This window comes from Cheilinus undulatus, linkage group 3 (assembly GCF_018320785.1).
Source record: "Cheilinus undulatus linkage group 3, ASM1832078v1, whole genome shotgun sequence".
NCBI lineage: Eukaryota > Metazoa > Chordata > Actinopteri > Labriformes > Labridae > Cheilinus > Cheilinus undulatus.
In genome coordinates this window covers 11,428,742-11,439,223 of record NC_054867.1, presented here as the reverse complement: position 1 = coordinate 11,439,223, position 10,482 = coordinate 11,428,742, and the positions used below count along the sequence as shown (strand labels likewise).

At 38.5% G+C, this 10,482-nt stretch overlaps 1 long non-coding RNA gene across 1 annotated transcript; it reads left to right on the top strand.

Moving 5' to 3' along the window:
- The first annotated feature begins 4,592 nt into the window (after nucleotides 1–4,592).
- LOC121507506 lies at nucleotides 4,593–10,195 on the top strand. The gene is made up of 4 exons (XR_005991720.1): nucleotides 4,593–4,684; nucleotides 4,808–4,930; nucleotides 5,244–5,328; nucleotides 9,960–10,195. It is a non-coding gene; the product is annotated as an uncharacterized LOC121507506 (long non-coding RNA).
- The last annotated feature ends 287 nt before the right edge of the window (nucleotides 10,196–10,482 follow it).

Sequence of the window (10,482 nt, the reverse complement as noted above, 5' to 3'; positions counted from 1 at the left end):
TTCCTCCACGGAATCCTCCTACTAACTGTCAGCTCTATGAAATAAACTACATGCTGACTGGCAGACCATAGCACTATGTCAGGCCTAAGATTGGTGCAAACTATCTCCTGTGGCAAAACAAGTTTCCCTCCTAAATCTACCAGCATCTCCCAGTCCTTAGCATCCTTTAACTGGCCTAACTGGTACTTGCCTAATAACCTACCTCCTTTAAGCTTCTCTCCTTCTCAGACAAACTGAACCGTCCTCGTTCCCTGATTACATCCTGCATTCACCTGTCGCCTTCTGTTTTCAATTCCTGCTGCTAGACTTTTCAAAACCTGTCATGCCTCCATGTATATCTACCTTGGGACAGACTGATCTTACATCCCGTCAAAATGTGCCTCAAGGTTGCTGTCCCGGAGCACAAAGGACACGATGGGTCCTCGTCAACCCAGCACTTTAGCTTCTGGGGTGATGGTAGGACGTCATAGGTAGACCCTAGCAGGAATTTAATCCGCCTATCTTCCATACTCCATAGGTCTCTCCAACTCAGCTTCCTCTTCTCTACACTCTCCCAGTTCATCCACTGTCCCTGCTTAGCCTGAGCCACAGCCTTAGTGCACCTTACTACTTCCTCCTGTCTACGTACCTGTTCCACTACCAGTCTCCTCTTATCTATATCATTTTTCAAATGCAAAAATACTGTGTCAACAAGTCAGTTTTTTTTTCTTCTGCACTGTGTTGGCCAATGCATTAAATGTTTTTAAAAATTTTAAATGATTTTATTTTAAAATGTCATTGCTGGCACCATCACATAAAGGTATCTGGAGGTCTTCTCCTGTAGTATATTTAAGTTCCAAACACTTATTTTACTGCATTCTGATCTATTTTATAAAACAAATTCCTGCATTTTCTGCACCACTCTGTGTTTTTAATTCTACTTTTGTGTTTATTGGGCACATTTTAACACACTGATTTTCATTTTAAATTTGTGGATAAAAAGAATTTCTACAATTGAAGCTTTAAACAAGCAGCCTTTTCATGTGCAATTGCATGTCACAGAGTTACTTCAGCCTTTTTTATACTATCAAAGTAAAAAAATATATAAATATAACCCAAAATTTGATCAATTTTTGAGACATTGTTATGCAGTAAAGTAGTGAAAGTTTGTTATTTTAACGCAGTCTTGATATCTATTTAAAATGAGCGGTGTAGTCCACGTGTCACACACTCGTACCTGCCTGCTGCTCACAAGAGAGGAGGAGATGCAGACAAAGATCATAGAGCAGCATGAATGTGGCCTAAAGAAATGCATGTAAATCAATGATTATACTGTTGACGTTTTATAATAATGATCAATGTCTGGACCTCACAGACGCTGCTGTTTCAGTTGTGATTCTTTATCCTGACCTTGACCTGACAGAAGGAAAAGCTTGTTAATAACTCAGGAAAACTATGTCAACTGTAATAGTTAAAACAACAGTAGGCTATCTGCCTCTGCCACTTTTCTCTGCTGACCGCAGTTTGCTTCATCTCTCTTCCCTGTTCAAACCTCGTAGGACCGTTAAGGATGCTGTCTTTTGAGCTCATTAAAAAATGTTCATTAACTTTGTGCAGATTGTCCAAACAAATGTTTTTTTCACACTGATGGGTTAGAAAACCAAGAAACAGCTTCATCTAAGACAGAAATCTTAAGGACTAAATCCTCAGTTTCAGTTTCATTTCCAGCCATGAATCACAGCTGTGACTGGAAGCAGAAAGGGAGGGGTTGAGGGACCTGCCATATTGACCTGTAATACTGATTTTTACTGTTCACAGATGAGAGAAATAATTTCAGGGTTCCAAGACTGAATACCTTGTCTTTGATCCATTAAATATAGCATTACTGCTAAATGTTACATTGTACTAAAGCCAATCTTTCACCACTGCAGTTCTGGTTGTGAGTGACAATTAATTAAATAACTGAAGTATTCTTTGTCTTTCAGGGTTGGCTCCATCAAGAGTGGAGGTGAATGAAGATGGTGATGCCGTTTTGCCCTGTTCAACCAACCCCAAGGAGAACATAGAGTCAACAGTGTTTCACTGGAAGACACAAAATGCCAAGGAGGTTTACTTCTATGAAAATGGTGTTTATTCAGGTAAAGGCCACACAGGGCAAGATAGACAGTTTGTAGGTTTAGTTTCACATTTTGAAGATGAGCTGAAGAATGGCAACGCCTCCATAAAAATCACAAAGACCACAGTGGATGACAGTGGAAACTACACCTGCATCCTCCCAAATCTGCAGCCCATCCAAATGTACCCCGTTCAGCTCATTGTCCGTGAGTATTTTATTATTCTTAGAAAAAGTTTTTTATCAAGATCTCTTGTTGTCATGTTTGGTTAGTTTGACCCAAACTGTCAATCAAAGCTTGAGCACCAAAATCAGTGCAGAACCTTATTGGATTTTGAGTTATCATGATAACAGAAAGTAGGATTTAGATTCCTTGCAAATATGTAATAATAAACAGGCCATTCAGAAAGTGTTCAGACCCCCTTCACTTTTTTAGTTTTCTTATGTTGCAGTCTGATGCTACAATCATTTAAATTCATTTTTTCTCATGAATCTATACTCAGTTCCTAATCACAACAAAGTAAAAACAGAATTTTAAGTTTTTTGCTAATTCATTAAAGATTAAATGACATATCACATTGACATTAGTATTCAGACCCTTTGGGAAAATACTCAGATTTAGCTCAAGTGCCTTTGAATGCCCTCAATCTTTGCTGAGATGTTTCTACACCTTGACTGGAGTCCACCTGTGGTAAATTAAACTAATTGGGCATTACTCTGTGAAGGCACACACCTCTCTATAGAAGGCCTCACAGATGGCAGTGCATCTCAGAGCAAAAACCAAGCCATGAGGTCAAAGGAACTGCCTGCAGAGCTCAGAGACAGGATTGTTGACAGGCACAGATGTGGGGAAGGCTATGAAAAATATTTCTGCTGCACTGAAGGTTCCCAAGAGCACAGTGTCCTCCATAATTCTCAGATGGGAGAAGTTTGGCACAACCAGGGCTCTTCTGAGAGCTGGTCACCCGGCCAAACTGAGCAATCGGGGGAGAAGGGTCTTAGAAAGAGAGGTGACCAAGAACCTGATGGTCACTCTGACTGAACTCCAGAGGTCCTGTGTGTAGATGGGACAGCCATTACTGCAGGCCTCCACTGATCTGGGCTTTATGGCAGAGTGGCTAGACAGAAGCCTCTCCTCAGCAAAAAACACATGAAAGCCTGCTAGGCTCTCTTGTTGAGTTTTTACAAACTGCAACTGTGGGTGCATGTGTGAATGCGGTGGTGTGAATGTAAATCTGGAACACTTTAGAAGTAAAGGTAGACAGATCTGACTTGTAATTATTTCCATATATCACTCGTGTATTGTTGATGAAATGTTCTTGTTTGTCTTCCAGAGCCCATCTATAAAGACAGAACAGGAGAAAATCCATGTGAGTGATGGTGTCTGTGTACTACAACATGATTCAAATTAGTGCCTTCATGTTGACCAGTGTTGTTATTCTCACACTGCCTTGATGAAGGCAGACAGGTTTGGGAAATAAGCAGCATAGCTAACTAGCATGTAGCTTGATAACTAAAGACTATTGAACGACATGCTTTCATATCAATACAGCCTGCGCACACTGAATCATATTTATTTGGTTTTCTGTCACTAACTACACAATAGTTATAGTCCAACTGTTTGATTAGACGTAACATCAGACTGGCTACACACCAGATGATTTTTCAGGACTTAACTGGTATTTAAAACATTGGAAATCACAAATTTATTGACAATTTTAACAGATTGTTAAGATCACAGTCCTGTGAATGCAAACCTTAGATCAGTGGCTCTGAGCTGGTTTACCCTCAGGTCCCACAAACTCCTCCTTAGTGAGAATTAAAGACCCTCATCTGCCTTTAAGTATTTAATTTTAAAGGTAATTCATTGGGCTTTCTGTGTTCATAAGATAAGGATCAGGATTCAGACCTGATCCAAAGACTACTGCCTCTGTCTCTCAGAGCCTGATCCACCACGTTTTTACCCATTCCTTATTTATTTATTAATTTATTGATAAATGTTGCTGTTGCATCAAGTGTTTTTTGAATCCATTCGGGACCTACGGGTTGTTGTTACGAATGCGCATGCGCACAGCAGGCTTAATGCAATAAAAATATATTGATCCAATTTAATTTGGTGTCCATCTGCCAGTTTAAATAAAAAGATATAAGTTCAACCATTAAGATAATTTAGAAGATTTAGATTTAATGAGCAAATTAATAATTTTAGGCTGTTATAAAACGAAAAAATTACATCAATCCTACAGCGACATTGTTTTACTTTTTTCAGTGCAGTGAAAGCAGCCTTTTTCTTTGTTTTTACCATCATTACAGCTGCATCACCAAAGCCAAGCATTGAGGTTCTCAATCAGACTCAGAGTTGGGCGTTGCTGCTGTGTCAAGTTCAAAGCACTTTTCCAAAGCCTTCCCTGGAGTTGCAGGACAGCTTTGGAAACATCTCTCATGCTGTTAAGAGACTGCAGCTCAACAGAGGAGGAACATACGACATGACTGTTGAAGCTACTGTGAACAAGACCGACCACTACCACTGTGTGCTCAGACAGGAGGAACTCAAACATGAGATCTCTATGAAGACCTTCGTGTTTATCTGTGGTAAGGCTTCTTTTTGGAGTTTTGTTATTTGATATTTGATGAATCATGTGGTCTTACTTTCACTGTGTTTTTTGTACTCTGGCCTGCCTGTAGTGTTACCTTAACCTGTTTTTTCTGTTTCAGAGAAAGAGTGTCATGGGGTTTCATGGGCTGGGTGGTTTGTTGGAGGGTTTCTTTGTGGAGCTGGATTGGTTGTTGTCATTCTACTTTTGGCTCTACGGTTCATCCATCCTTTCCGTCACAGAGGTAGGTTTGAAAAATGTTTCAGACTGTGCCACAAATTAAATCACTATAACAGCTGCTGTGAAAGCTAGCTGGAGCTAAAAAAAAAAATAGCATTCATCCATTTAAATATTTCCAAACATCTAAGACTGTTACTGAATGGTGTGCTCATGTCTAGATCCTAGCTAAGGTCCCTATGAGAGCACCCAAAGTTATTTTGTTGTATTTTGTTTAACCTCTTTCAATTCATCATCATAAGTGCACCAAGAATATGAGTTTTTGCACCTATTTGTTAGAATAGATTAATTATTTTCTTTTTTTCTCTCCTGTTTAACAGTTATTAAGGTTCTGTCTACACTGCTGCCAAGATGTGATAAAATCCCACAGAATAGTGATTTAGGCGAGAGCGGGATTGATTGACTGTAAGTACACTATCTCTCATGAAATGTATAAGAACAATTAAGAAGACGTCTTCAGTGTTTTTATCAGTATCTGTTGTAGGATATCAGGAAAAAGCGCATTGGATCTATGTCATCATTTAATAAAATAAATTGGTAAGTGCTAAGACAAACAAATCATCATGGCCCAGGACCCTGGTGAGAAATGAACCACCATTTTGATGCTTGGTCATGAGAGCGGTGTCAAGACCACATTTTGAATGTCTTGTTTTATATCGACTCGAGCATTTTTACTTGTTCTGGTCTGACTGGTCTCGGACTGGCCAGACTCTAGATTTTCCATCAAAACCAGTCGAGACCAGCCCTGATCTACTATTCTTTGACTTCATTAATATGATAAAAAAAAAAAAGAGAAGCACTTGCTAAAACAACAAATAGCTTCAGTTCATGTCAGTGTTAACTTTGGCAGCTATTTTTAATTTTTGTTTTAGTTTTAGTCTTTAAATCAAATGCATTTTAGTTTTACTCACATTTTAGTCATTTCTATCCTTCTTAGTTTTAGTCTAGCTTTAGTTGACGAAAACTCAAAACAGTTTAGTCTAGTTATGGTCCACAAAACGTCCTCAAATTTTAGTCTTTACTTTTAGTTCAAGCATTTATTTTCTTGCCTAAATCTGAAACCAAATCATTGTAGTGTGTTCTCTGCACCCTGCCAAACCTAGACTCCCTGCTTCCTACAGCTGAGAGGCAGAATAGCTACAGCTGCATTGTTTTTGACAGATTTACCCACAGTGGGGAAATATCATGGGTTTTGAATGTCTGAACTGCATTACATTTTAGTCTAGTTTTAGTCATCTTGACAAAAACTAAACTTGTCAGTTTTAGTCATCACAGATCTATTTTTGTTAGTCTTAGTCTGGTTTTTGTCATGGAAAAAAAGTCTGTTGACAAACATTTTTAGTCATAGTTTTAGACGACAAAATTAACACTGATTCATGTGTAATTTCACCCCCTCAACCACAGACTCCTCTGCACCAGTTGAGAGGGCCCCCACCATGTACGTTTAGGTCACAAAATGCTGCATTCCCTTGTTTCTTAAATGTAAGCAGGCTTTTCTTTAAATCTTCCTTTCCATGAAACGAAATGGGACTTTATTTCATGGCATCGTTTCCCTGAAATGTGAATATTATTGTGTTCCTTGTAGGCACAAAGAACTTTGTTTATTTTGTTAAGGCTGGACCTCTTTAAAGGCTCCGTACTTTTGGTTCAAATGTTAATATTGTCATGTTGTACATAGAGGGGTTCATATTTTTAAAGGTTTTTTTTGTCTTGGATAGAAAGAGAAAATCACAGTGTTAGTTTTGTTTCTGATGTTTACTAGGCTTCTTACAACAACTGGTTGACAAATCAATAAGATTAAAATCAGTAATAACAAAATGTGTGTTATGAACTGGGTTATTTATGAGCAAGATACTACTAAAAAGGTCACTGGATAGATTTTACCTGCTGTTGTGTGTAATTTTGAATTAAATTTCAGTTCAGTTCTTCTAAGCAAATATGTTTTCTGTAGATTGTTGAAGCATGTAACCTAAAATCATTTTTAAAAGATTTATTTTGTTCAAATCAGAAATGTAATTCATTTTTACAGTGTGCACCAACATTTCAGTACTAACACATGTTGCAGCCAAGGACATGGGCGGACACCGATAGAAGTTCCTCCAGTCTTTACTTCTTTATTTTTGAACAGAACAACATAAAAAAGTCTCTGTCACTTTCTATCAGTGCTTTCTCTGGCTGCTGATACACACTATTGTTGTGCTCTCGTTGCTTAGCGTTCGTAACAACAACAGAGTCTTCTTCTACTCAGTTCTGTATCACTGAACTTTTGCTCACTGATGACGCCTTGTGGCAAAAACAGTAAATTACACCCAAAGCTTTACAAGGTAAACAGCTTAAATAGCATCACAGCTAAGATAAACAAATGAATATTAGCTGTATAAACATTAACTAAAATATTCTAGAACCTCTGGAAATTAATTTAAGTGCATTACTCAATGAATTTCCCCCAAAAAATAGTTAAAGGGGGGTCCAAGGGATCCCTTATGTTAACTCAGGTCAACAATAAAAATAACCATGTTAACTGACCTCTAACACACAGTACAGTGTAATTGATTATTTTCCATTGTTGAATGAAGCTGCTGCACTCACATTGAATAGTTTTTTTCTGTTAATGCTACTGGACTATATCAAAAATGTTACTTATCCAATAGTCTGATGAAGCATGTACGCTTAAAATAGTAAGCATATTATGGCTATTTTGTTCAAATAAGTGTCATGGTCCAGGTTTTGATTTATTATGTTGTGAGTTTCTCTAGTATTTGGGTCCTGCCTTTTGTTTGGGATTTGTGCTGCTGTGACAATGAGGAATTTCAGTTATTTTTACAGACTGTGATGCACTAACATTTCAATTTCTTATGAGGGAGTAACACAATAGTGTAATCCAATTAATTGTTTATTAAAGTGTTACAAAATTTCTCAATGTCTGTTTTCAGACCTGGCCAAAATAAATTTTGTAAAATCCAGCCATACATCTTATTGACACCAAAATGGCCAGACATACTCCCTACATGTGCCAGCCTTAGTATCTCGGGACGAAGCGGTGTTGGGACCATGATTTGAGATACAGCCGACTTGGCACCTTCCACAAGAGGACATGGCTGCCATTTCCTCATTAAAACGCCACTCCTCTTAAAGTATCCCACTGGAAAATCATCACAACCCTCTTCCAAACAGAGGTCAACATACAGGGGTAACAAGGAATCATCTTTCTCCTGCTCAGCAATGAGCTGCTCACGAAACATTTTAATGCCATATGTAGAGACATCGTCCATCTCTACATCTGCTTTCACCTTTGAGCTGCCCAAAGGTAAAGCCAACTCAGGGGCTTCAACAAAGTTTGCATCACACAATTTTGTCTCTGAGAGACCGACTGAAATGTGATGCTCAACATCCCCATCGGCATTAACATGCTCACGAATAGACAATTTATTTTCAGGAGAAATCTCAGAGCCAGAATCGCACAAAAATGTCTCAGACAAATCAACCAAAGTGAGATCTCTGACATCTTCAGAACGAGTGCTACCAGCCTCTCTTAGCCATAGCACGAGTGTCAACACAAGACACAACCTCAGGGTGTGACTCCACCAACCCTTCCTTTTCCTCAATTTTAGGCACCTCCAACACAATAGGGTTTGGTAGATGACTTGTGACTTTGTAACCTGCCAAGTCATTTCCTAGGAGAAATGAGATTCCCTCCACAGGAAAACCATCTCTAATCACGACTTCAACAGTACCAGTGACAGTACCAGAATCTAAACAAACATTAAACAATGGTTCTCTAAACCAGTTCATCTCTACCCCTCACAGTAGAGCACTGTTTCCACTTTTCATTTCTTCAGTTAAGGGTAACAGTCCCCTCAACAAAATGGACTGTGATGCTGCAGTGTCACGCAGTATCGTCACAGGTTGCTTTTTAGCATTATCTCCAGGCAGAGACACGAATCCCTTCGAGGTAAAGGGCTTAAACTCATCCGGCACATCTTTTTTGACAGGTTCAAATTTTTCAAACAAGGGTTCACTAATTGTGAGTCTTCCCAGCAAGGCAACGGTTTTGGGTTTCTCATTTTTCTTTTGCAAGACTGGACAGTCACAAACTATGTGACCTTTGTTGTGGCAGTAGTAACATTCTACTTGGCTTGAAGTGGTTGACTCTGAATTTATGGCAGATCCTGGAAAAGGGGTGATTGTATCCAAATGACTGTCAGTCATCAGGATCATTGTTCATTGATAAAGTCTGCTGATGGCGTTGCTTTGATTGGGCTTTTAAAGTGGTAATGGAAATGAAAACAGTTACAGAGCTGACATAAATCACTTTGGAAATTGGTACCTTGAAACTTAATTCATTTTAAACACAAGCAAAACTAAAGAAATGATTGTTGATTTTAGGAGGCAAACATTTTAAACCCCTGCTACTATGAGTGACAGCCATTGTATTAGTTTAGCGAGGAGCAGAGACTGTGTGAACTCTGTGATTTAGGAGAAGTTGAGAATGAATCCCATTTTCTTTTGTACTGTCCTTTCTATGATGATTTAAGATTACCTTTGATGACTGAAATGTCCTTAAAAAATCCTGAAACATTCTGGAGCAATGATGATGACAGGATGGAATGGTTGTGTACTTTCAATATTTATAAGTTGGCCTCTTTCGTTGCAAAAGCCTGGAAGAAGCGGCAGGATGGTTTGTTTAACTAGTCTACTATATTATTGAGCGTCTACTTTTGGTTTCTGGTCTTTCTGTAAAGATAATGGTGTCTTGTAAGCCCATTTGGGCTGGGCATATTGTTTATGCATGACACAATAATAAAATTTAATCAATCAATCAATTAGTATAGGAGTATAAGTATCCTGGCACCATTGTTGATGACAAACTAACATGGAAAGCCAACACTAACAAGATTTGCTGAGGCTCAACAACACCTGTATTTTTAAGAGAACTAAGAAGTTCTAATATTGACAGCACTATGCTGAAATTGTTTTACAGAATTTATATTAAAAGTGCTTTAACTTTCTGTATTCTGTGTTTTGATTCAAAACAGGAACAAACCGGATAAAGTTGTTAAACCTGGAAACACAGATGACAAGGGAGCAAATGTGCAGCATCTCCAAACTGACAGAGCGTTAAACATTGAACTTGGCAAACTAATAAACAGCAGACCCACAAGATCCCCTCTGGACTGAGTATGAACTCTTAACTTCAGACACAGATACAGAGTGCTCAAGATGACAACAAAGAGGCATCACATCTTTTGTACCATGGAGTATTCAGCTGCTCAACAAGCTCTGACAGTAGATAAACTTTGCACTTTATTGAACCCATTGCTTTACATTCTTCACATGTTTCACATGATGCCTTATGAATGATTTTGTTTTTTGGATGGTTTTATTAGGTATTTTACTTATATTTTCATTTGTTTCATGTGCTCTCCTCTGGATTTGGATATCTTTTGTTGTGCATGTTCTTATGCCCTTGATCTTCATGTCATATTCAACCAGAGCTGGAATAGGAGGAAAATTTGGCCCTGTTACTTTTGTCTTGAACCGGCCCCTCACAACAGGCTT